Source organism: Lissotriton helveticus, chromosome 1_1, assembly GCF_964261635.1.
Source record: "Lissotriton helveticus chromosome 1_1, aLisHel1.1, whole genome shotgun sequence".
Taxonomy (NCBI): Eukaryota; Metazoa; Chordata; class Amphibia; order Caudata; family Salamandridae; genus Lissotriton; species Lissotriton helveticus.
Window position 1 is genome coordinate 1351869323 of NC_136057.1, and position 26412 is coordinate 1351895734.

The following is a 26412-nucleotide window of genomic DNA, read 5'->3' on the forward strand; positions in this document are numbered from 1 at the left end:
TGCAACATGCGACGGATATGGAATATTCATATTTCTCCTCGATGCACCAAGTACACACTAGACTGGACGCTTTTCTGGGCACAGCAGACTTTAGTGCATCTGTTACACAAACGGAGTACCTGGGTAGGACCCTTTCGGATCACAGTCTGCTGTTGCTGACCCAATAATTGATAGGGAGAAGACCCCCGATTCCGGTGTGGCGTCTGAACCCCCTTGCGTTGGAAGACGGGCCCTTCCAGGACTCTCTCAGGGCTCTTTTTGAGACTTATTTCCCAATTAACGCCTAGTCTGTGTCCTCGGTGTTGGTTGCATAGGAGTCATTCAAGGTGTAGTGAGGGGTCACTGCTTGGGGCAATCAATTGGTGCACAGCGGGAAATTAGGCAGGAATTACTGGATATGGAACCCCAAATTAGACAGCTGGACAATGTTCAGAGTCAGGGAACGGATTCTGCTGGGCTTTTACAAAAGGCTCATGCCAGCTATAGTGACGCACTGGAGAGGTTGCGGTGCCACAGTTATAGGGAATACTTAAACAGAGTGCAGAAAGAGGAGGGGAGGGTCGGCCACCTACTGGCTTGGTTGATTAATCCGGAACGTAGAGGTGCACCGATCATGCAGGTCCAATCAGACTCCAGGGAGTTGGTACATGACCCTGATGCCATCAATTATCTGTTCCGTACCTTTTATGAGAAACTGTACGCCAGCCCTGGGCCGGTCTCTCATTTGGAAATCAGTGACTCCTGGAAAATCTGCCACTAAAGGTGCTGGACGAACAGGTACATGATGACCTGAGAGGACCTGTGACCCTACATGAGGTCAGGGCTGCTATTTGCAGCTATGGCAAAGGGGAATACGCCGGGACTTGTCGGACTACTGGCAGAATTTTTTGCGCTTATAAGGACCTGTTGGCGCCCAGACTGGTGACTCTATATGCCGAATGCCTACACCGTGGGGTCCTCCCTGAGTCGACCAATAGCGCATTGGTGATACCCCTCCCTAGGTGTAAAGATGTGACCGCTCCAGTAACAGAGTATAGGCCGCTCTCTATGCTCAACCTTGATTTTAAAATCCTTAGTAAAATATTAGCGCTGCAACTACTCCCACATATGCAAGACGTTATTCATGCAGACCAGAGTGGGTTCATCCCTTTCCGTAAAACTTCCTATAATTTACGTAGGTTGTACTATATCCTGTTTCATGAAGAGCTACGGTCCAAGCCCTCTGCAGCTGCCCTGTCAGTTGATTTAGAAAAGGCGTTCGACATAGTAGGATGGGAGTACCTTTTTGAGAGTATGTTACGTTTGGGCCTTGGGGAGGGTTGGGTGAAGTGGGATCATCTGCTGTATACATCGCCGACGGCGCGGGTCAGAACCGGGAAACCTGTGTCCTCTCAATATTTGATACAACGGGTTACACGGCAGGGGTGCCCCTCTTATTTGCCTTGGCGATTGAACCACTTGTGGAGCTGATCCGGCAGGGTGGAGCAGGAATAGCACTTAGATTAGATGGCGGATGCATATGATTTCTCTGTATGCAGATGACCTGTTGGTCTACTTGGGCGAGGCGATACCTTACACCTTGACAGCGCTTACACTACTGGAACGATTTGAGGCATTGTCAGGCTTACGATTGAATAAGAAAAAGACCTACCTATTCCCCCTGTTGGGACCGGAACCCCGACGTGGGCGCTGCAGATCGACATTAATTGAGCTCCTAACTCTTTCAAATATTTGGGAATTCATGTTTTTCATTCTCTAGCAGACCTACGGGAAGGGAATCTAGATAGGGCACTGCGGTCGCTCCGGACCTGTGTGCACTTTTGGCGCTCGCTGGAATTGCCGATCATGGCACAAATCTCCCTCCTTAAGATGGTCATGCTGCTGAGGCTATTGTATTTTTTTGTTAACTTACCGACCCTGATGCCCCGAGGGTGCTTTAGACCCTTGAATGCGCCGGTGAGGCATCTGATATGGGGGGATGATAGACCTAGGGTCTCCGTGCGGACGTTGCAGCGCTCAATGGAGGAAGGATTTCTGGGCTTGCCGGACTTTGAGTATATGTTGGCAGCCCAGCTGCCGTGACTGGTACAGTGAGTGGAGGGAGTGAATGAAGTAGGGACGTGGCTGATGGAACCTAATGGTAAGCCAGACACATTGCTGGCTAAACTACTGAGACCAGCCATTACTGTCCCATATAAGTCGGTTTTGCAGCGTACAGCCATACATACCTGGCAACGGTGTGTTCGTAGGTTGGGTGGGACTCCGTGGTACTGCCGTTGGTTGGGTTACCACATGGGGATCTAGTGACAGTGTTCACAGCGGAACAGATGGGGTCATGGACAGGTGAGCTTAGATACGGTGGGTGAATGCTACATTGATGGCTCTATAGTCCCATTTGCAGACATGATGGATAATGATGGCCTCACACCCGGCCAGTTCCTGCAGTATGAAGCCTTGGTTCGCAGCTTTGGACAGCTATGGGGTGGAAGTACGGAAGAATCTCCGATGCACCCAGTGCTGCATGCGCTGACCACCTTGGGCACTGCGGGTCACCAAGTAGAGTGACATCACAAGGCTTTGGTGCCGCGTCCATTAGCCCTAGGGGACTCTCCGAAGCAAATGGGAAAGGGCAATAGGAAGGTAGCTCACTGATGGAGAATAGGGGAAGTGATGAGGTCACACAGTTCAACTACCTCTATATGGTTTATATGACCCCTCGCACTCTCAATGTTACGTATGGTGGCGAATTGAGGAAATGCCCGAGATGTGCCTATGTGGATTCTGGGTTTGTGCATATGACCTGGAGCTGTGGTGTGGTGCAGGGTACTGGGCGGCAATCCTGGATAAGATAAAAAAAAAACTCACTTGGGAGGGAGCTGGCGCTGACTATAGAAGTCTGTTTGTTAGGGCTCTTCACATGTCTCCCTAAACGTAAGGTGGGGAACCGATTAATTGACCTGGCCCTGGGCATCGTTAAGAGACGGATGGGGTTGGAATGGAAATCCCCCATTGGGCCGCAAGTGGCCAGTTGGAACAGGGAAATTGCTGGTTAGGCGGGAGCAGAGGGCAGAGCCCTGAGTTGGGAAGGAGCGAGAGGTATTCGGAGACAACCGATAGCAGATTTATGGAAAGAAGTGCTGGCGAACTGGAAAAACCCAGAGCAAGGACAGGCAACAGAAGGGGAGTCTGGGCGTTACAGTGAGTGACCTACACGCTTCCACACGGACGGCTTCGGATACACAAGATGGGGACATACCCAGTACAACTGCCATGAGAAGGGAAGCCAGTAGATTTGATGAGGAGACAGTAGCCCCGCCCCCTCCCCCCTGAGGACACGACCACCATGCAGAACATATCAAGTATTTAACAGAGTCACTGAATGAGCCAGTCCGGCTCCCTATGCATGCAGAACTTTATGATGTTTCCCTTTTTTTTCTTTCTTTTCTTTCTGATTCTCCTTTGTTTCTTTTCCTTTTTCCTTTTTTTATGGTTGAATTGTTAATAGTTATTACTAATAGAGTGACATTGATGAGGACATCACCTGAATCCTGGGCAGTCGCTCGAAACGCCCACTGTGACAAGGAAGGTAAGAACGGTAAACGGGGATTACGAAAATCATTAATGTAATAACACAGGGGTCAGTGGACACGTAAGCGGGATGGTCAGTAAATGATTGTACGTAGTGAACCGCTAGACGTCTGACATGTGCTCTTTACTTTCACCATTGTACGCTCCAGTAGGGGAGAGCATATGAAAGCACCTGAAAGATTGTCAAAGTGTCACAAAGGTCAATTTGGTGCACTCAGTTGTAAAGAATGCTACTCTCTACAGCTCAAGCTTTTTCATTCAACCTTAACACTGGTGAAAAATAGTCGTGAACAGCCATCATACCTCATAAAGGAAGCAGGAACCTTCCTCGTAAAAAAGCTCTGCAGAGTCTAAAGTATGCATAAGAACAAAGGCACCAACTGAACTACTACCCTAAAAAGATTAGTGCTATTTCAGTGCTCCTGGATAGTTTAAGATATTGGGAAACAGTCCCTGTACAATTTAAGAACAGGGACAGTCCAGATCCAAAGCAGTAATGGTTTTAATTTAATTAAGGCTCTTATTAATTTTAGAATCTGATAGAGACTACTAGCCGCAGATTCCTTAACGTAGACTTATCCCCAGGCGTGAGACTGGATCTGGAATTTTTTTTGCCACAGCATCCCTGTGCGCCGGGGGACGGCATCACGCGACTCTGCCCTGGCGTTGTCCGCGTACGTGACGTTAGCGTGGTCACATAAGTCCCACCCTGGCACGCCTACATCAGTTTTTTTTCTTTTTCCGCGTGCAAAGCGGAAACGGATCATGCCCCAGGACTGTTCAGGCCTTTCCCTTTCACTTATTGCGTGTGTGTGGGAACAGTCTGCGAATGCCTTCGGGCTTTAAGACGTGCTCGTCTTGTGCGTGCCAGATGTCGGCGATGGATCCTCACCTAATCTGCATGTGGTGTTTGGGGGAACACCACTGATTGTGAGGCGTGCCAGCAGATGAAACCGAAGTCCCTACGGTAGCGCCAGATGAAACTTCTCTCAACTCGCATGTCCAGGTCGGCGTCGTCTCCACGTCCGGCCCCTGTTGAGGGCTTTCGGAACCGTCGCCTCCGTCTTCGACATCTCCCTTCTCCAAGGCCACAAGAGCATTGCTCACCTGTCGGTAAGTGTCGCACCTTGTCACTGCCGGTGGCTCCGGCCCCGGCTCCGACTGGTTCGGATCAAGGTTCGGAGGATGTGGTGCCGTTGGGGTGCGGCCCTTCGGGGGTCCCTCCTTCGGACCACGGCGCATATGCTTCGCCGCAAACTCATGCGGGAGTCCCTGTGGTGTCGCGGGAGGTCGCCGGGGCTCGGGTTGCTACCCCGAGCCCCTCTCGGCCCTCGGGAGAGGCGGCGGCCTTGTCCGAGGCCGAGGTGACGACGCTTCGGCACCGGTGGCTGCTTGCCCTGGCGGCGCCACGGGGGCTGGCGGAGGGCCCTTCTCGTTCTGTCACGGGATGAAACTGGCAGGGGACCCCTAGTCCCTTCCTGCGTCCCTCTCGTCCCTCCACGCAGGTGGCTGCCTCGTCGAAAATAGAGTTCCTTTGCCGCCCCAGCTCTGGTCTCCTGCGCCGTGTGCTGTGGGGAAGCTCGTTCCGGCGTCTCCTCTGACGCCGGAGGACGACGATGTCTGACCTCAGATTGCGGACTCTACTCGCCAGGCCGACGTTGGGTCGTGGACTCGTCTTTGGATGCCTCCTCTTCTCCAGAGGTTCGGCACTTGCTGGTTTCATCCTTGCCGGAGACGGGCCGCCACGTCGTGGCTTATTCCCCGACGTCGTCTAAGGACCGATCCTCGCCATCACCGAGGCCGTGGTCTTCGCCTGAGGCGCCGCAGGTCCCTTATTCCTCGGTCCCTCTTCCTCCTTTTCGGACCTGGCCCTTCCTTCCTTCGGTTGGCCTGTGGGACGGCCGCCTTAGCTTGCAGCCGTCGCCTACTGAGGAGCTGCTTTCCCCACCGCGGGCCCTACGGAGGCAGGTGCGGCCTTCGCTCGCGCTGTTTCCACGGCTGTGGGAATTTTGCACATGGGTGATCCAGCTGCCCATTTCCCCGCAGATCATCTTCTGGAGGTCTCTGGTGGTAGGGAGCTGCTGCTTCCCTTCGAGGGTTTGCTCCTGATATAATTATCACAAAAACATCGAAGTAGATATTGAGAAGTATTTATTGGTAGATAGAGGACAGCTTAAACAACCATTCTACTGAAGGTTCTTACTATCGATAATCCCCCAACCGCCCGTCCGTGGAACCCCAGTACAGAACATAGAAGTAAGTATTCAAGAAAGAATGCAAATCACATTCTGGACTAAATAATAATGAATGCAACACACCTCCCCTTCAGAAAATAAAAAAACAAACAAAAAAAAACTATATACATAACATTGCAAAACCAAGTAATAATAGCAATTCAAAATCTTACAAAATCTTTCATTTTGGCAGATACATTTCTAATGCGACAACTTCTCCTAGGTTCAAATACTTGTTTGTTAACAACTTGAGTACCTTCAAAAGGAACTCCAGTTTGCTCTACAATTCCACTTTGCTCTACAACTGGGATAGAAATATGTTCAATATTATTATTGTTAGAACCATTTGAGGTGGACTCAAAATTATTAAATACTATCAAAAAAATTCTGAAAATCTTCATCTTCAACATTCCTCAAGGATTTCACAGTCAACTGAGGTTTTTCCTCTACATGTCTAGATTTGTACATAGACACACGTCTAAAGTTCCACATTTTCTCATCTTTAACTCTGACAGCTAAATACCTCAACAACTTCAATAGGATCAGACCATCTAGACCATCTCCTATTACTTGACCCTCCAAGTTTCACTCGTACCATGTCACCAACATCCTCTGGTTTTGCAACTGATGCCTATACTCATATTTGTTCATTTTTTCTTGGTATTTTTTGATCACGTTCCCTAACATGTGAACAATCTAACACCGAATCATACGAGTTATTAGTTTCTAACCACCAAGGCATGAGTTTAGATCCAGCTTCTGACCTCTTAGCATCTCAAATGGAGAGCATCCAGTTACTGAATTTGGAGCTGTACGATAAGTAAGTAAAGTGGCCCGTAATGCTTTCCTCCACTCAATATTACTCTTTACAGCTAACTGGATAGATTATTTGATAACTCTATGGAAGCGCTCAACTTGACCGTTTCCCTGGGGGTTGTAATTAGAAACCCTTTTATGCACTATACCATATTTCTACAAAAACTATTTAATTTCCTTGCTAGTGAATTGCGTACCATTATCAGAAATAAGTTCAGAAGGTAAACCTTCACGACAAAAAACATTATCGAGAAACTCCATGACCTGAGAAGAAGTAATTTTGTCAACAACTTTAACCTCTGGCCATTTAGAAAAGTAATCTATTAGAACCAAGGCAAATACTTCTTTTGATGAAGGCAGACACAAAGGAACAATAATGTCAATCCCTAATTTTCTCCAAGGTCCTTCAGAATACTCAATTGGAGTTATATCAACAGATAAAGGTTTGACAGATTTGTCACTCTTTGAGCAAGGTCCACATTATCTAACCCATCTGTCCACCATGCTGTCTATGCTGAGCCACCAATAAAATTCTCTCAAACGCCTCTTAGTACATGACATACCCATATGTCCTTTGTGTGCAATATTAATCAATTTCTCTCTAATACCATATGGAGGAATAATTTTATCACCTCTAGTCACAATATCCTGTAAACACATAAGTTCATCTTTAATTTTAAAAAACAAACTTAACTCTCCATTCAATTTCCTCTCTTCAGACCGACCATCACGTAAATATTCAACAACTTTACCCAAAACATCATCTTTGACCATAGCTTTTTTCCAATCCTCTTCCGAAATGACACCGGAAACAGCAGCTACTCCAAAATTAACATCCTCCATAGTATAAGCTACATCTACACATTCTTCTACAATATTGTCAAATTCCAGAACATTGGGCAATGGTAACCGAGACATACAGTTCGAATGCACATTCAAACGTCCGGGAATGTATTCAACACTGCATTGAAATTCGTGCAATTTAGCATCTAACCTTGCCAAACGTGCTGTTAATGTTCTTCCACCTCCCGCAGCTAGCATATTAATTAAAGGTTTGTGATCTGTTCTCAACTGGAATTTAGTGCCCCACAAGAATTGTCGAAAATGCTGTTTAGCCCAAGTGCAGGATAATAATTCCCTCTCAATAGTAGAATAACTGCATTCTGCACCACGTAATGATCTAGATGCATGTGATACTATATGCTCAATTCCATCACTCTTTTGCATTAAAACTGCACCTAGACCTGTCCCACTAGCGTCTACAGCTACAATACATTCTTTCCCAACAGTAAATGGTTTCATAAATGGTGCAGAACTAATTTCTTTCTTTAATGTTTCGAAAGCTAATTGTTGGTTTTTTCCCCACTCAAATTTTGCATTTTTCTTCAACAACAATCTAAGATCAAATACTTTTGAAGCATAATTTTGGACGAATTTACTATAAAATTCAGTTAGGCCCAGGAACGAATACAACTGCTCTTTGTTAGTTGGTGCAGGTGCCTCTGAAATGCTAGCAACATGATTGAACTTAGGTTTGATACCCTCACTAGATATTTCATGCCCCAGGTATTCAACTTTTTCCTGTCTAAATTTACATTTAGAGTATTTGAGTTAGCCCTTTCTTCTGTATACTCTCTAAAACCATTTTCAAATTACTGTCATGTTCCTTACAATCTTTCCCAAAAGATTTTGGATATTGCCTGAGGAACAACACTCTAATACCTCTTTCATAATTCTTTGGATCACGGATGCAGCACTTGCCAAACCAAATGGCATCCTTAAAAATTGGTACATACCCTCAGGTGTTATGAATGCGGTTAGGCACTTAGAATCATCATGCAACATCACCTGATGAAAGGCACTAGCCAGATCTAATGTGGAAAAAACACAGGCCCCAGACAGTGTAGAAAATAATTTGTGTATATTAGGTAAAGGATGTCTGTCAGTCCACATTTCCTTAATAAGGCTGCGGAGTTCAACACATAACCGAAGATCCCCATTACTTTTAAGTGAAGGAACCACCGGAGAAACCCAAGGTGAGGACTCTATGGGCTCAATGACCTTACTTGTGACTAATCTTGTTAGCATTTCTTTTAATTTGTTACGATAAGCCAGTGGCACATTACATACTCTGTGTCTTACAGGAATCGCAGTACTCTTGAGTATGATTTTATGTTTAAAATCTACATACTTCCCAAGTTTCTCATCAAATACTCTAGGATACATTTTTTTATACTAGACACAAATTCTTCATTGCATCCAGACACAATGTACACAGATGGAGAAGCATTAGGGTCAAGCTTCATCCCCATTTCTTTTTGATGGGGCCAACCAAGTATTGATACACCTTTAGTTGCTACATACACTTTCCCTCTAGTTCTTCTCCCTTGAAAATTCAAATCCGCCCATATGAACCCTTCTAAATCAATTTTGTGTCCCGAATAACCACCAGGTCTGATATCTGGGGATAGTAGTTCCCTGGTTTCCCACAAGTTTTTAAAAACATCTTTACCAATTATGGATTACCAGGCACAAGAATCCACCTTCATTTGTACTTCTTTTCCATCAGTAGATACGACACAAGATGGAAAACCTTTGCTATTGTCACTACATACACAAGAAATACAATTGAATTCACTAAATTGTTCCGACATATTCTCTTCTTCAAAAGTAACATAGTTCACTTTCTGAGGGGATCCACACATCTTCCCAAAATGTCCTGTTCTTTTGCATTTTATGCATATTTTGTTCAACGCTGAACATCCTTTAAATTTCCAGAGTGATCAAAACTGCCACACCTGTAGCAAATTATAAAATTACCTTTGTTACCAAATCTGTTATCTCTAGGAGCAAATTCCTTTTTACTAAATATATTATCTCTGATCTCAAATTCTTTCTTAAAAGGAACTGATGTTTTCTTTGAAGCAGATTGATTCTTAACAAGTGATACTTCAGAGGCAGAATCTTGAATTTTGACAGAAATGCTTTGAGATTGACCTCTAATCTCACTGACGACCTTCTCTGATTGTTCAATGCCTTGAGCAATGTTAATCACTGCGCTTAAAGAAGATTCAGTACCCAACCACAATCTCTCTTGTATTTTTTTGCTTTTAGTTTTCATCATAATTTGGTCTCTCAGTACTTGTTCATAGTTAATGGTATCAAAAGCGCACGAACCAGCTAAAGCACGTAATGCAGATAAGTAGTTTTCAATGGATTCGTCTTCTTGTTGAGCTCGTGAATAACATTTGAACCACTCCATCACTGTATTAATTTTCTTACCAAATCTGATGCTTAATTGTTTAACAGCGATGTCAAACACATTTGTTTCTTCAGATCCTTCAATTGGAGGTAAATTAGCAAATTCTTTTAATCCTTGTCCGCCTAAACAAAGTCGTAATAGATCAAGTTTCCTTTTAGCTTTAGGAAGTGCCTTTTTGGTGTTTTCCCACTTCTTCTTTGGAGTAGTGAGATTATTTCTAATAAAAACTTTTTCAGGATTTTCAGTTAGTTGGGGTTTTACTGGTTTCCCACCCAAACTATCTCTACCTAGTTCTTCATATGATTTTTCAATAATTCTGGCAAGTTCAAAAGGTTGCTCTGTTACATCTCTTTCTTTTAGTTTTTGGTGGACCGCCACTGATGCTGCTTCACTGTTTAAAATCTTTCAGAAATTTCATACCCAGATTTAAGGCAGGTTCTGGACCGTATTCATTTTGAATCTGTCTCAGAACGTCTGGTATTACTGCCATAGACGGGACACCATGTGTTTTTGTGTAGATTGAAGCAAAGACTGTACCCCAAGTGTCGCAGTCCTCTACGTGTGGTGCAATTCCCATTGGTAAACAAATTGTTAGAATCCTGTGTTTCTCATGAGGTGTACTATCAGGGAATACTACCTCTATTCGAGTTATTTTTTGAGCTAACAAGAATGGAATTTGTTCCCGTTTTGCGGGCAATTTACCAATGACTGACTGTATAGTCTGTGGTGTAATTTTGTTTGTGTTCCCTTGATGAGGGATGTGCTGTGGAATTCTTACAGCTGGTTGGACTGTTAAAGTCCTCATGACATATTGAACCAACTGCCTGTGTATTTTAATCAGCTGTTTTAGCTGAGCGAACAGATCAGGACCTGTCATTGTTTCAATGTCAGGATGTTGTGTATAGCTGGCTAGTACCGGAGATGTTGCTCCTGGTCTACCTACTGGACCGAGCCCTGGTAATGTGATTTTGATGTTGTAGGGCGCCATTAAACCAGAGCTGATGCTCCAGGTAAGTTAGTGGAATTTCAACATCCTCGAAAGGAACATATTCCGCTGGAGGTTCCTCTACTTTGTAGTAGTGGAACATATGTGTTGTTGGATTGGCTTGTGGAAAGATAATTCATGAATAGAATACCTCTGTCTGCCGATATTCATGTGCCTCTATGACAAATGTAACTCTACCACCTCTGGGTGATAGACCATTTTCTATAAGTTTTATAGCTATAGTTTTCCTTAAGTTTTCCGGGATGATTATAGCATCATCGTCTTCTTCATTAAACCCTGTAACGTCTACACCAGGCTGAGTTGCATTTACTGCAGCTCCACTGGTTGCGTTATTGTCGCCGTTATCCGGCATTGTTTAATGAAAGTTTGCAGAGCAAGTTTCAAGGAAACAAAGATAAGTTGCACAATATTTTGGAACACTGTAACCTTCAATGTTGAACAAACTAAAAACTAATACATAGGATTTTTTCGTCCCACTCCAGACGTCTATTGGAGTATTTTCACGGGAAAAGGGGTCTGTGTGAAAAGCACAACTGAGTTACTCTAGTATCTAGCGTTAAATTATCCCCTTACCAAACGTTGGGCGCCATGTAGTTTAGTTCCTATATTCCCAATAGGCTCTGCGCATTGGAATAGTGTATCCTGTAGTTTAGACGTAGGACTGAAGTCGACTAGGTCTCTACCGAATATACTAGACTTAATTGTGTGTGTGCCAGCTAGCTCAGAGGTCACTAGAAACTTTCTCGAATGAACAAGAAGGGATTAGTTTCTGACAACCGCTTAAAGCATGACAACTTTGTTTCCCAAGAATAAGAAATATATCTCTAGAGTCGCGAAAACAATAGATAATTATTTCACTCAGTCAATCGTGCATGCTTCGTTTCACCAGAGGTGCAGAGAAATAGAGAGACGGGTGTTTTCAATAAAAAGGGTATTTATTGAACAGTCTTCTTTCTCAAGCATAAGAAATGAACTGCTGCAATCGTAATACTTGCGATAAAGTACAAAGCGTACAGTACGAAGAGTATTATAAAATATTATTGTAAAAGCATGATATGGTTTCTAAGCCATAAAATACCTACAATGCATAAAATACGTACAGTGATAAATAATGACTAAAAGTACTCAACTGGTGCTTCTAAAATACGCCTACCCCGGTGTACCTAATCTAGCTCTAGTACAAGGGAAGAAGTAAGTAAGGTGTAGCTTAGTTTTAGTATTCTTTGCCAAGAATCTAATCCAAGAATTCTCTTAGGGTCTAATCAGCTCAGTACCTTGGTTTAGAATGAAGGAGGTCTTGTATCTCTCTCTCAGGCCTCGATTTCCCTGCAACCCGCAAGGGTAGCCTGAAAACACCGGAGTTGGATTTCTCGGCTGGAGAAAGTACAACGTCTCTCAGTGCGTCAGCGGGAGGGTCGGCTTCCTTCGGCACTTGCTGCAGCAAGGCGCATCGGGCAAGTAGATAGTCGAACTGCTCCAAACCACCGTGTGTTTGTTTGGACAAGTGTGGGCATATTTATACCTTGAAGGTGCCAAGTTTGACGTAAGATTGGACATAATAACGTCATTAGAGACTTAGGGCCCGATGTAGGTAGGCCGTTACCGATCGGTAACGGCCGAAAATACCGATTTAGGGCCCTTACCGATCGGTATACTGGCATCGAGATGTAGGGCTCAAAAAAAAGTACAAATCGGAGCGAAAACCGAATCGGAATGATTACCGAATGTAAAAGAATCCGATACGTACATACCGAAAATCGGATACTGTACGAATCGGTAACACACCGAATCGAATGCAAACACCGAATCGGTGCATGTACCGAATCGGTAGTGACACCGAATCGGACATAAGCCGAATCGGTGCATGTACCGAATCGGTAGTGACACCGAATCGGACATAAGCCGAATCGGTCCATGTACCGAATCGGTAGAGACACCGAATCGGACAGAAGCCAAATCGGAGAACCTACCAATTCGGTAGAATCACCGATCGGGAAAATCCCCGATTCGGACAGATGGGGAGATGTAGGGAGGCACAGAAACACCGATTTTGGCTCAAAATCGGTAGAATCCACTCGGTAATTACCATGGATTACGATCAGGTGGTAACCAACTCCAACCCATAAAAACAGCCCCAAAATGCATTGCAACTTGCAGGATGGCAGCTTTTTATGTCATAGCGAGGCGGCTACAGCTACAGCAGCAAGGAGAGAGGGAATGGCAAAGAGAGGAGCAGGTATACAGACAGCGTATCACCCTGGTCATGCTGACAGATGCAGAGATCCTACAGCGGTACAGGCTGGACTCAGAGACCATCACAGAGCTCATTAGGGACCTCCAACCCCTGTTGCAGCACCCCACCCCAAGGGCACACGCAATCCCTGTGCATGTGCAGGTGCTATGCTGCCTACACCTGCTGGCGTCTGGCAGCTATCAAAGTGTAGTCGCTGTGGCAGGAGGGGTGACCCAGAGCAGCCTGTCAAGGTTCTTCCACAAGTTCCTTGATGCAATGATACTAAGGATGGACCAGTACATTTCCTTCCCTGCAACCCAGGCAGAACTGGTACAGACCAAAGCAGACTTCTACCAGATGGCAAGATTCCCCCACATCATTGGCTGCATAGACGGCACACACATTCCGATTTGCCCACCATCTGACACAGAATACATCTACCGCAATCGGAAGTCCACTCACACCATCAACGTACAGGTGATCTGCAATGCGAAATGCACCATCACAGACCTGGTAGCAAAATTTCCGGGTAGTACCCACGACTCCTACATTTTCCAACAGAGCGGCATCTATGCACGGCTGATGGCTGGGGAATTTGGAGAAGGATACCTCCTAGGTGAGACACATCATCAGACCCCCATAACCAAAAACAGCAAAGTGAAATACATGTATGCATGTAAGTAATTTTACCCCTTTTCCTTCTAGGCGACAGTGCATATGCCCTCCGCTCATTCATTCTCACCCCCTACCTCAACCCCTCTACACCCAGCCAAAGGAGGTATAACCGTGCCCACAAAAGCACCAGGAATGTTGTGGAAAGGACATTCGGCATCTGGAAAAGCAGGTTTAGATGCCTGCACAAGAGTGGAGGTGCAAGGCAGTATACCCCCATCACCTGTTGCAAAATCATAGCTGTCTCTGCAATGTTACACAACCTTGCGGTGAAGAAGGGCACTGAGGTGGAGTTTAGTGACTACGAGGACCATGACGACGACGAAGCTGTGCCACTAACACAGCCAGCTGGGGTGTGTACGCCAAGTGAGGGCAGATACAGACGTGAGGAGATAACAGCAAACTATTTCTGAGTGAGTACAAATGCACAGACAGGTGAATGGTTGTGTTGAATAAGCAATTTTTAATACTGTTGCTACACAGTTACTGCACTGATGTGCAACAAAAAAAAGGTGTAATAGCAATGAAAACAAAAGTCTAGGGTCCAGGTTGCCTCACCCGCCCTTGCTAGGCTATTTCTTTGAGCGCTTTGCAGCCCCACTGTGGTGTCCCTCACCCCCTTCAGAATGACCAGCGGCATCTGCGGAGCGCCTGGTGCTCCTGCGTGGCTCTGACGCAGCGCTGGCCGGGCTGCTGCGGCTGCTGCTGTCCCCAGCATCCCCCAGGTCCAGGGCAGGATTTGCGGCAGTGTTAGAGATGATCAAGGCCTCCATTGCTGTCGTGATGCGGGCCATTCCCCTTGTCAACTCTGCGGTATTTTGTGCGAGACTAGACTCCATGTTGGCACCGCGCTGACAGAGTTGTGCCGTTGCTGCAGCAAGGCGGCTTAAGGAGCGGTTCTGCACCCGGGCATCCCGCCTGCGCACCACCTCTTGCTCCTCCAGTCTGCCACATAACTGTGTGATGGCAGTGGTTAGCCTGCCTAAACCTGCTACTGCCTCCTTGTTGGAATCCACAAAGGCCTGAAATCCTTTCACCATTTCCCCCATCTGCAGGTTGTGCTGCAGGAGCGGGCGTTGGCATGCCATGATGGATTTCGCCTGCTGCCTTTGGATCTTCACCATATTACCTTCGAGGCCCCGGAACACACTGGCCTCCCGTGCTGGTTCTGCAGTGGTGGGAATGGCACGGCGCCGGGTACTGCTGCTGCCCGCCTGCTGAGTGGGCTGGGGTGCCACTGGTGGGGGTGTGGTGCTGGCCGGGGCCTGAGCCCCTGCTCCCAGGACAGGGTGTACTGGAGCCACAGTGGCAGGAGCTGGTGTAGGTGGAAAGAGCTCCCTTGTCGGGGAGTTCTCTGGGGAGAACTGCAAGGGGGGTGTGCTTTGCATTAGTGGGGAGTGAAGTGCATCAAAGTCAATTGCCAGGTCTCCCTCAATACCCAGCCCTATGGTGTTTTCCTCCTCCTCCTCCTCGGCAGCCTGACTCGTGCTCGGCCCTGCGAGTGCAGTGGTAGATGGTGCTGCTGCCTCCTTTGGCAGTGGTTGTCCGCCTGATGGTGCCCCTAGGTACAAAGAAGCATTTGTAAATAGAGTGCCGATGTATTACAGTCAGTACAATTAAAGCATTCCACATGTCCTAGCATCTCCGTAGAATGTGTTCCACTGTTTCATGTCTTGTGATTCTGCACTGCCATATTTTGATACCTTCTGCTGACTGGATGTACCATGATGCTTGTCTCTTGTATGTTGGTTACAGTACTGTGCTGGGGTTTGGCTATGCATTGTGTCTAATGGGGAGGTGTCTGGTAGGGTGTGTCCTGATGCGCATGCCTCTTACCTGTAGCTGTAGCTCTGGCTGAGCTGTCCAGGGTCCCAATTCCGGTCACGCTCTCCCTCTCAATGGTGCTGGAGACCAGTTCCTCCAGCTCGGTGAGGGGTGGCGCCGGGTTCCTGCCACCACCAGTGACTCCAGCCTGCTTCTGGATCTCTGCCATCTTCCGTTTGGTCAGGCTGCGGATGTCATAGAAGCGCTTCTTCAGCTCATCCAGGGACCTGGGGGTGACACCCACAGCGTTGACCTTTTGGGCGATTTCGCTCCAGAGCCTCCTCTTGGTGCTGTCTGGCACATTGAGGGACAGCTTTCCGAATAGCTGCCGGTGCACCCTCACCACCTCCTCAACCAACACCTGCAGCTCGGTGCTGCTGAACTTAGGCTTCCTCTTCTGGCTGGACTTCTGGCTCTCACTCTGGTTTGCCATCTTGCTCTGAACAGTTCACTACCTCCTACTCCCACTGCTGCTAACTGTGAGTGCTCAGCTCAGGCTGGCTCTCCAGAAAGTTCTTAATTGGCTGCACCTGCCAGGGTTGCCACTCCCTGTTTGGGTGGGGGAGGGGGAGCCACCTCATTGGCTGAATCGGCTTTTACCGAATCGGCTGTATCCGAATCGGATATTACCGAATCGGTGAAATCCGATTCGGTATCATCCGATTCGGATTTTACCGATTCGGTTTCTTCAATGCATTCCTATGGGCTTTTTGGCCATGGGTGTGTTTTCATACCTCCGATTCGGTAATTGCCGATTCTGATTTTACCGACTCGGCTATTTCCGAATCGGTGGTAGCCGATTCGGCTAGTTTCGATTCGGTGGTAGGCGATTCGGTACTTTCCGAATCGGTCCATGCCGATTCGGTACGTACCGATTCACATTACCGATGCCAACCGATTCGCTATTATTTCGCTGTTTGTTTGCTACATCTCGTTTTCCGATTTCAGAATACCGATTCGGCCCGCCTCGGTATTTTGGAATCGGAAATTCCCTTTTACCTACATCGGGCCCTAAATTCTCTGAAAACTCCATGATTTCTTGGATAAATTAATATTCATGAAGGGGGAAGTCCCTGAATGCTGAAGGAGGGTTTTTCCAAGAAATCGTTGTAGATTTTCGGAACTAGTGGAAGTAGCCAAGCCGTATTAGGACTACTTGAGCTATGTCTTAATATGGTTATGATTTCTATGCCTATATAAGGATACAGTACTTTATACCTATATAAGGGCATGAATCGGGAAAATTACACTAGGGTCCTAAAACGCTATAAAACATTGAATGCTTGTTAAGGTACAAAGTGTGCGAATCACTGTAGTCCGTGCTAAGATGAGATACGCTGTTTACCAAGCGCTCGTACGCTGTTACCAAGCTTCCGTAACTTTGGAAACCGTCACAATAATTTCTAGGTTGCATCAAGATGGCCGCCGTACGTGCGTGTGACGTTAGACACCCATCATGCTTTGGAGCATCCACAATGCTTTGCGCAAAGCAACTTCCATAGTGCTTACACAGAAATGACTGGTACGTAACAATAGTTAAATGGAATCAGACTCAAATGAAGCTCGAGTATGGCCGTTGAAGATGCAGGTATTCAAACATTTATACATAAACAACTTGTGGAAAAAAAATCGTGAAGGAAAAAAAAATACTGTAAAACAAATTAGCCTCCGAAAGTCGAGAAACATTAATTCTGCCGCGGGTGCATTCCACACACAAGATAACATTAAATTGCTGTTGTAGCACTAAATTACAGCCGCAGATACAATCCGAGTAAATTCTTCCCAAAATATGTCCATGCAGTAAAACTAGGTAACTCAAAAAGTCTTTCACACGTCCAAACAGCCGCTGGTGCAATCAAAAGCACATCCACAACGATTGCACTCCGCCGCTGGTGCATTCACACCCAGCATGTAAACCATTTTTTTTTTTTAGAAAAATACCTTGAAGTAGTCTGAGTGAACGCTGTCCTTAGATCCCGCTCGTCATCAAATTTGTGATATAATTATCACAAAAACATTGAAGTAGATATTGAGAAGTATTTATTGGTAGATAGAGGACAGCTTAAACAACCACTCTACTCAAGGTTCTTACTCTCGATAATCCCCCAACCGCCATCGAAGTAGATATTGAGAAGTATTTATTGGTAGATAGAGGACAGCTTAAACGACCACTCTAGTCAAGGTTCTTACTCTCGATAATTACCCAACCGGCCGTCCGTGGAACCCCAGTACAGAACATAGAAGTAAGAATTCAAGAAAGAATGCAAATCACATTCTGGACTAAATAATAATGGAAAAAACTGCTCCATTCTTCTCTTTTGGGAACTTGGGGCCGTCCCGCCACGGGGGACCCGGTGCCCCAACATCTTCTGCACCGCCACCATGGTGGCGTTTATTCTTCGCTCTGCTCTGGATATTTCCGAGGTGCTTGGTCGTACCATGGCTTCTCCGGTCGCTCTTCGTCAACATGCCTGGCTTCGGGACAGTGTGTTCCCAGGGAACGTTTGAGAATGGCTGGTGGACCTTCCTTTCGATGGTGCTCTTTTGTTCCAAGCCCCTGTGGACTCGGCCATTCAGAGGTTCTTGGCTGAGCTGGGCATCTTCCTGCTCCTCCTCCTTCTCCCCCTCAGTGACCTGTGATTGCTCTGGTTTTTGGGAAGTGTTCTTCCAATGGAGCGGGTCGCCCCAGCTATGTGTTCTATGTGCTTCAAGGGCATTTGAGTCCTCCTTGTTGGGACTGTGGTTCTGTTGGCTGCTGGCTGGCCCTTCTTGACTGTGTGTTTTTGCTTTGGGTTTTTTAACCCACGCTGGCCCTGAAACTAGTCCTTTTGTTCTTTCTTCTTGGCTGCTTGACAAGCCTTCTGTGGGTTTTGCCACATGTCTTTTCTGTTGTCCTCTGCGGCAGAAGTTTTTTCCTAAGAGGGTTTCCATGTCTTGGGACCTAACACGCCCTATGTGGGGTTGTGGTAGCTGTTATATAACTCTATCAGATGCCGAGGAGCTGTGGTCACCTTTGGGCCTCTGCTCTCCGTGGCATTCCGGTATGTTGCAGGTGCAATCCTCTTGTTGAGCATGGCTTGAGTCGTGCCCCAGGGTGTCCTTCTCCGGGGTCGCTGCGCTATTAGCCTGGTCTGGCCTGCTGTCTGTGGCCTGGCCTCATGGCTGTCTGGTTCCACTTCTTTTTGGGCCGTGTATGCGGACTCCTCTCTGGGGCGTGTCCGGGCTTTTCTTTGCCTTCCTACTCTCTGTCTTTGGCTGGCGTCTGGCTAGCCCTGGGTGCACCGTTCTGTGGTGTTTTCTGTGTCTGGCCGTGCATGCCTGTGCTGACCTACTGTTTTGATGCACCATTGTGCCTTCTGGCACTTTAGCGGGACAGTCCTCCGTGCCTTGTCTGCTTCTTCCAGTGGGGCTTGCCTTCGGTTCTGCCTCCCATCCCTAGGGGTTGAGCTGGTTCTTGAGTTCCTTGTCCCTCTTCAGGCGCAGTCTGTCCCTGCGGGATGTTGGGCGGTTCTCCCAGGGTGACCTTGGGCTACCCTTTCTGCTTCCGCCTGCCTTATTGTTCTGTCTGGCATGTTGCCTTCTGCCTGTGTTAGGCTCGGCTGCCCTCTTCACTGGGCGTGTTCCCGGTGGGGGTCTTGCCTTTGCTTTGCCTCTCTCCCTTGGAGTCTCTAGGTTGCTCTTCTTCCTAGGCACTCCTCTTCCTTGTTTGGGCCTTGAGGCTTCTGGGGGAGGTTCTTGATACCTTGAATGGGTGTGGGGCGCTCTGGCCTCCTTTCGCATTGCCCTCGTTTCTCCTGTTGATGGACTGCGGGCTGCCTCTCTTGTATTCCCACATCCCCTCTGGGGTTGATGGTCTTCTAGATGCAGGGATTCTCCTTGCCTGGGGGACAGGGTACTTTTACCTGTCCGTTGGCCTTGTCCCCTGTGGGACCCTCTATTATGTCCAGGCTGGTGGGGTCCTCTCGCAGACCCTCCTTCCCCTTGGGTATGGCTAGGGTATCTATTCTACGTTAAGGAATCTGCGGCTAGTAGTCTCTCTCAGATGTACGAGTTACTTACCTTCGGTAAGAATGTATCTGGTAGAGACAATTTTAGCCGCAGATTCCTTCACGGCCTGCCCTTCCTCTCCGTTCTGCGAGGACCCTTGGCTTGGTCTTCTGCATTCGCCTCCCTGTGGGTGGCTATGTCTTCAGTGAGTGCATTCTGTCGCTCTTTCTGACGGGATGTTCGTCCTGTTTATTTGTTCCTTTCCTCCCTTTTTGGCACATTGGAGGATGGGTTTATAGGTACTTCTGTGCACTTGTGCTCTAGTTGTCCCGGGTTGGGGCCTACCTTGTACCCCCCCCCCTCTTCCCCTTTCATAACTGGGGGATCTGCCCCTTTGCTATCTTCTAGGTTGGGGTCTTTTGGTATATATACCTATATCTAAACCTATATCTGGACACATATAAACCTATAAGTCACTCCTATGGCAGGCCTTAACAATCCTGGAGGCAGAGTGCTTGGTTTTATGTGAGATGGTGCTCTAGCATGAGCTGAGCCTGTCTGCAGCTTTCGGAACCATTTCCTTATAGCTGTTCTAGTGATACTGCCATACCATATACTCTTAAGTGCATTATAATCCTCGCGGTTATTGCTAACTTTGATTTGGCTTTATCAAAACATGTCGTGTTTGGTGTCATACACTTTGGAATACTACCCCCTCGCCAGTTCTGGCAACGGGGGTAGCATTCCACCCTTCTAGAGGGAGAAGACATGTTACTTACTGAAAACGCGGTTAATCCTAACCAGAACCCCAGCATCACAAAATGGATGCTGCTGCCACAGACACGAGTCTGACCTCCTGCTGCTGACCGAAACTTGGCAAAGGACGCTTGATCAAAGGATCTCCTGTCACAGGGAGGTGTCACACCACCCCAGACAGGAGATAGTGGATTGTAGCAGGGAGGGTTGAAAGAAACTAGACACTGCCTGGGGTGCACAAGGTGTCCCTGGGCAGATTCCAGTCAAACCGGTTCTGGGGCCATCCTGCCCCAGTCCTGATGGCAAACTGGACAAAGGGAAAGGGGTGTAACCACCCCCTTCCTGGGTCCCACCCATAGGAGGGACCTAGCAGGTAATCCAGCCCCCAGATTTGGAATATAGGTGGGAGCAGTGCCAATGCACATCAGATTATCCTGACTGAAACTTATGAAACGAAACTCTGGACCCTTCGACATCCCACTCGACGTGGAAGACTGAAGAATCTCCCTTGTGGTCAAGGAGTGACCACCCTGTGCAAACAGGCACCATCCAGCACCTCGACATTTGCTTTGTTGCAGTTCCCGCCGGAACTCGAGCGACAAAGATCAACAAGACCAGCGATCCTGCCTTCCAACAGCCCGATCCACAGTCTATGCAGAGCTGAGACCCGTGGAGGCGACCTGAAGCGTGGGAGCGGCCATCTTGGAAAAACCACGAAGCGCTGACCGTGCAGCATCCGAGGCTCCCTCGAAGCTGTGCATTGGAGCGTGAGAAGCTCCAGCCCCGAGCAGCTTTTGCACCGAAGCTCACCCCTCCACACTCCTCGAGTGCTGTGTGGGGCCCTTTTGCATTTTTTTGCTCGACGCGTTGGTCCGGTTGCTTGCCCGTTGGCTAGTGGCCTCAGAACCGACGAACCTTTGAATTTACACAGCTGGTCTGGTTGCTCCAGACTGGCCCTCGCTCCCCTGAAAAGGAGCACCCGCTCTGACCTTGCTGGTCCGAGTGTTAAGCGATCTTCGAATCCTGCGTGGGTTGCCTTTGCCAAGGTTTGTTGACTCCGATCCGGAAGCCGACACCGCCGACAGCGAGAGCCTTCGTGGGCAGCTCGTGATCCACTCCTGGACATCCTCGGTGCCCCAGAGTCCACGTGGCAGCGGAGACAAGCTTCACGACATCGACCTGATTGCGCCCGACATTGCCTGGTTCCTTCCTGGTCCCTGGCTAGTGACCCAGACTCTGTCCCCTCTGCTTTCAGGTACTCTTCAACTTCGATCCACCCTTGGATCGCACCGGACACTTCTCTTCTGGACGCCTGCAGCATCTTCATCTCCAGGCACCATAGAACTGCGTGACGAAACCCGACACATCTTTGCACCTGTGCACCCGCTTCCTGTGGTTGAGGTAACTCTTGAACGCCGGTGCTCCTGTAGTGGTTTACACCTTTAGTGTCTAAGTCTTAAGTTTTGTCCTTCTAGTCCTGTCTGAAGACTCTTAAAACTGTAACTTGATAACTTTTACGCACCATTGACTTTGCATTGGTGCATGCTTGTGCTTTAGGCACTGCACCCGAATCCCGCGGGCTACTCCCGTCCTAACTATTGTTAGTCCACTGTAGTCCAAGCGATTCCCAAGGCCCTAGGCCTTACCACTGATCGAATAGTGATTGTTATACCACTTTTTTGATATATGGTTTGAGTGGCCACCGGCCTCATCCATAAACGTGCAACTTTCATATGTTATATTGTGCTTTTGTTTAAACGCTTGTGCTTCATTGCTCATAAAGAGTAGTGGGGATTATTCTGAGAATAAATACATATATTTTTATAATATATAACTTGTGTGGTGTCCTTTCATGTGGTATTACAGGATTGCATATGGTAAAACAGCTGGCTTCACATGCCCTCTTGAGTTAAGCCTTTAAGGCTGATTAGTCCATGCTACCCCTAGGATTGCTTGTCTATAAGGTTGACTTACAACCATCACCATAAGGGATTGTTTGGACTGATACAAGGTGCCCACAGAACTGTGGACATCATATATCAGGCCAACTTCTCACACACCCCGTACCCATTTCATTATTGATAACTATCTAACCCGGGCAGCGGATAAGGTCACTAATGAAATACAATTGGTGGAGTAACGCCTCTCACTCACTCACTACAGAGGAACTTGTCGTAGCTGTACCCTCGCTCCAGTCCAACAACCAAAGCTCTTCTGAGTTGCCCCCACTGAGTGTATCCACCATAACAAGTCCACCTGCAGACTCATTTAGCCGTGTTTGCCCCGAGGAGATAGGACTCATTTCTAATGGCACTACAGCATGTGCGGGGGTTGGGTTTTCAGTAGAAGGAAGGGGAATTCAGCCTAGCCCTATTGGTATGGAGGGTGGAGATATACATCACAAATTCGATTTAGAGTGTGGCCCAAAGGCATGAAACCCACAAAAACCAGAAATCCTGCTGCAAAGGAGAAAATGGCACCCGTAATAGGGCCTGTAACAATGAAACATCAGGGCCATTGTCTGCTTCTAATGAAAATACTTGGAACCAATTGAGTAGGTGCATAGGTGATCTTTTGGACTCAAAATTGCGTCCCGTTATTGATGGATTTGCACAAACTGAAGCCAAACTAGTACAGCCTTCGGCCCTCAGGATTACTGCAAGCTCTCAGTATTCGGTCACTGACTTATCCCTGAATAAACCCGTCCAGACCATGGAAGTGCACCTTACAAAGGATAAACCACCTGTCAAACATCCAGTAACACGTGATTTAAGCCAGGTCCCTCTAACTGTGATTGATCTTCCCCCTGCGTCTTCTCCCTATGTTGTTGCTGTAACTAACGTCCTCAGGCTCGCAGTTGACAGCACGGAATCCACCAGGGGTCTAATGAACAAATCTATACAAAAGGGATTTTGTTGGCAAGACGTGGGGGGGGATTGGTGGTGGAGGAAAAGGGTACAATGGTAATGTTATTGTGGTTAACTGCCGTAATCCTATGGTTGTCGGGAAATACTGCGAATATAGGAATGGTTAAAACTAGCCCTGTTAAGATATTGCCACTTGGCTTTTGTTATCGGCATCTTGTTAACCCAACCCACTCGGTTATCTTGATGAATCGATCGCAGAAGAGAGCGTTTTGCCTAGTCTCCCCCCTCAAGCGATAGTCCCCCTGAACAGTAGATTCTCAGTCTTGGCTGTGATGGGGAGACATCGATTGACGGTTCAGTGAGGAGTATGGTTCCTTCGGCGCAATGGATAAGAGTGGGGCACTTGACAGTTCCATCTCTGTTGCCCAATCAATTACCAATCCTGCACTGAACCATCTCCGCAAAGGACCTGGCCCCTTGGTTAGGGGTGGGGTTCTTGATGGTCCTATCTCTGTTGTACATTTGTCCACCAATCCTACACTAAATCATCTTACCAAAGGACCTGGCGCGAGCGCTCCCATGGTCAAAGGTTCAATAGATAATGCATGTATACATTTTTTACGCTGGAACATTGTGAGTTTAGCCTCCAAAATCTTGATTGAAGGGTGGCAATTGTTTATTGAAAACTTTGATCTAGTTGTTATGCAGGAAACCCGGGAGGTAACTGAAATAGTATTCAATGGATTTATGTGCTTTAGTCTGCCTGCGAGTCCACCCCCATCGGGCAGAGCTAGAGGGGGACTGACTGCCTGGTTCAAGTCAATATTGGCTGTTCTGTTCTTTCGCTTTTTCAGGAGCAGGGGGAGCAGCAGGTATTCGGCCTTAGCTGGAATGAAATACATAAGATCTAGCTGGTAAACTTGTACAACAACAATTTTTCGTGTACTGGCGATTTTCAAGGTCTCTTTATATTGATTGAAATGCTTGTGGAGAAAGAGGGCCAGCCGGATTGCCCTCTTAAGTTGATGGTGGCTGGGGATTTCAATGCCAAACTGGGGCACATGTTGTCTCTATCTCCACCCGCCTTTGATCTAAGTGCTCAAGAAATTGACTGTAAAGTGATGGATACTAGGGGGTGGGTTCTATTTTCCCTCCTGGCCGAACAGGATCTGGCCAACAAGGTCCCTAACTTTACTGCTCAACATATTCCAACTTTTATAGGGTGGGCGCTGGGAGCACCATAGATTACATCTTTACTTCTTGGAGCATGTCCCTGATTATTAATAACTGCAAGGTCCTTACCCAGATTTATAGCTACCACAACCGCATTACTGCACAGATATTGTTGCCACATGCGCATCCTACGCTGTCTATGCCCCCCCAGGTTCTATCTAGTAAGGGCGTAGGGTGGTATGGCGATCTGCCAACCTGAAGAGCAGTATGTCTCAGGTAGTAAGCAACCGTACTGCCCTGGTGAACAGCTGTAACCTCATACCGTGCGACCCAGCTCTCATTTGACCTAATTTCTCATATCTTTTATCAAGGACAAACGAGAGGCTTTCTAGACCCATCGCCCAGACACATCGCCATGCCAAATCGGGATTTGACAAAGCATGTAGAGCAGCCAATGATTCTTTATGCAGGGTCTTAAAGCAAATCCCCAGGGATCAGAGTGTGATGTCAGACAGTAGAAAGACATACCAGCAAGCAATCAAGAGAAGGAAACTGGCCATGAAGGAGGAGAAATTGGAGTCCAATGTGGGTGTCTGCCAATCCAAAGACCCACAAGCTTTTTGGAAAGCAGTGTGATCTGTTTTATCCCCCATGATAAAGTAATAGTTCATATCTCAGCCGAGGCATGCTTGGCGCATTTCTCTGGGTTGTATTCTATTGACTGCAAGTCTGACTATGCCCCTGTGCCGATGATTCCTATGTGTCCAAATCTTGTTTTTAATGAGGATGAGTTTTTTTAAAGCACTTGTAAACCGTAGATGCAAGAAGGCCCCAGGACCGGAGGGTATTCCGCTTGATCTATTCAGGGAAGACCCCATGTTTTGGACTCCGGTCCTCACCTCAGTATTCAACTCTGTCTGTAGCCAGGGTGTACCAAGGTTGTGGCGTTCATCAATAATTGTCCCTGTTTTCAAAAAAGGAAACATGCATGATGTGAAGTGCAACCTCCCGATATCCCTTTTGGATTCTACAGCAAAAATTATTGAAAGAGTTATTCTGGACTGCCTACTTGACTGGATTAATGCCAATAGTGTACTTGCCCCAAGTCAGAATGGGTTCAGAAAGAGGCTCAGGACTATTGAACAGTGCCTTAATCTCCCTCTCATTGTGGCAAAATACAAATACGAGCAGGGAGTCTCCACCCACTTGGCTGTTACGGATCTGTCAAGCACCTTTGATTATGTCTTCTGTTCAAAGCAGCTTCAGTCAGGTTTGGAAGCGCTGGCAAATGTTCAGAGCCATTCAGCATAATGCGAGGGGTGCGCCAAGGTTGCATCCTTGCCCCAATCCTTTTTCTTCTCTATACGAACGACCTGGAGAAAACATTGGTATCTGTTGGGGCAGACATTCCGTCTGTGGAGAAAAAGGCCGTGCTGACAAAGTGGTCCTACTGGCAAGGATGGCCAATGGCCTTAAAAAACGTATCATTAGTTATGTCAGCTTCATGAAAGACCTGGGCCTGCAGTAAAATTTTAAGAAAACATTTACAATGATATTTGGCCCAGATAATACTAAAACCCGTACCCTAAATATTGATGGCAAATCCCTAGATAGGTTTAGTTTGTTTCCCTATGTAGGTCTGGAGTTTGATGAAGGATGTACCTGGTTTACCTGTATTAAAAATAAACTATTCTGATATACCCAAGCTGTAGGCACTACTTCCTCGCTTACTATGCCTATTGTTAAAAAGCCCTTTGCTCTTATACTTGAGATATACAATCGGAAATGCCTGCCGATTGTAACGTATGGATTGGGTGTCTTGTGTTGTAGGGATGCACATGCAATGCAGATAGAGGAGAATAGATTCTGCTGCTGGTTGCTAGGCGTTCCTCCTACACCTGCATTTCTCCCTACACTTGGTGCTAGGCATGGAGTATGCCCAATACACCATCAATGCTGCCCCCTGGCTCTCTGGTGCTCAATTTGGTCCAACA

General features: G+C 47.1%; 1 protein-coding gene across 2 annotated transcripts in view; it reads left to right on the plus strand.

Annotated features, from left to right (window-relative positions):
• The window catches only part of MEI1 (meiotic double-stranded break formation protein 1), a 3250839-nt gene that overhangs the window by 976750 nt on the left and 2247677 nt on the right, over positions 1 to 26412 (plus strand). The window lies entirely within an intron of this gene.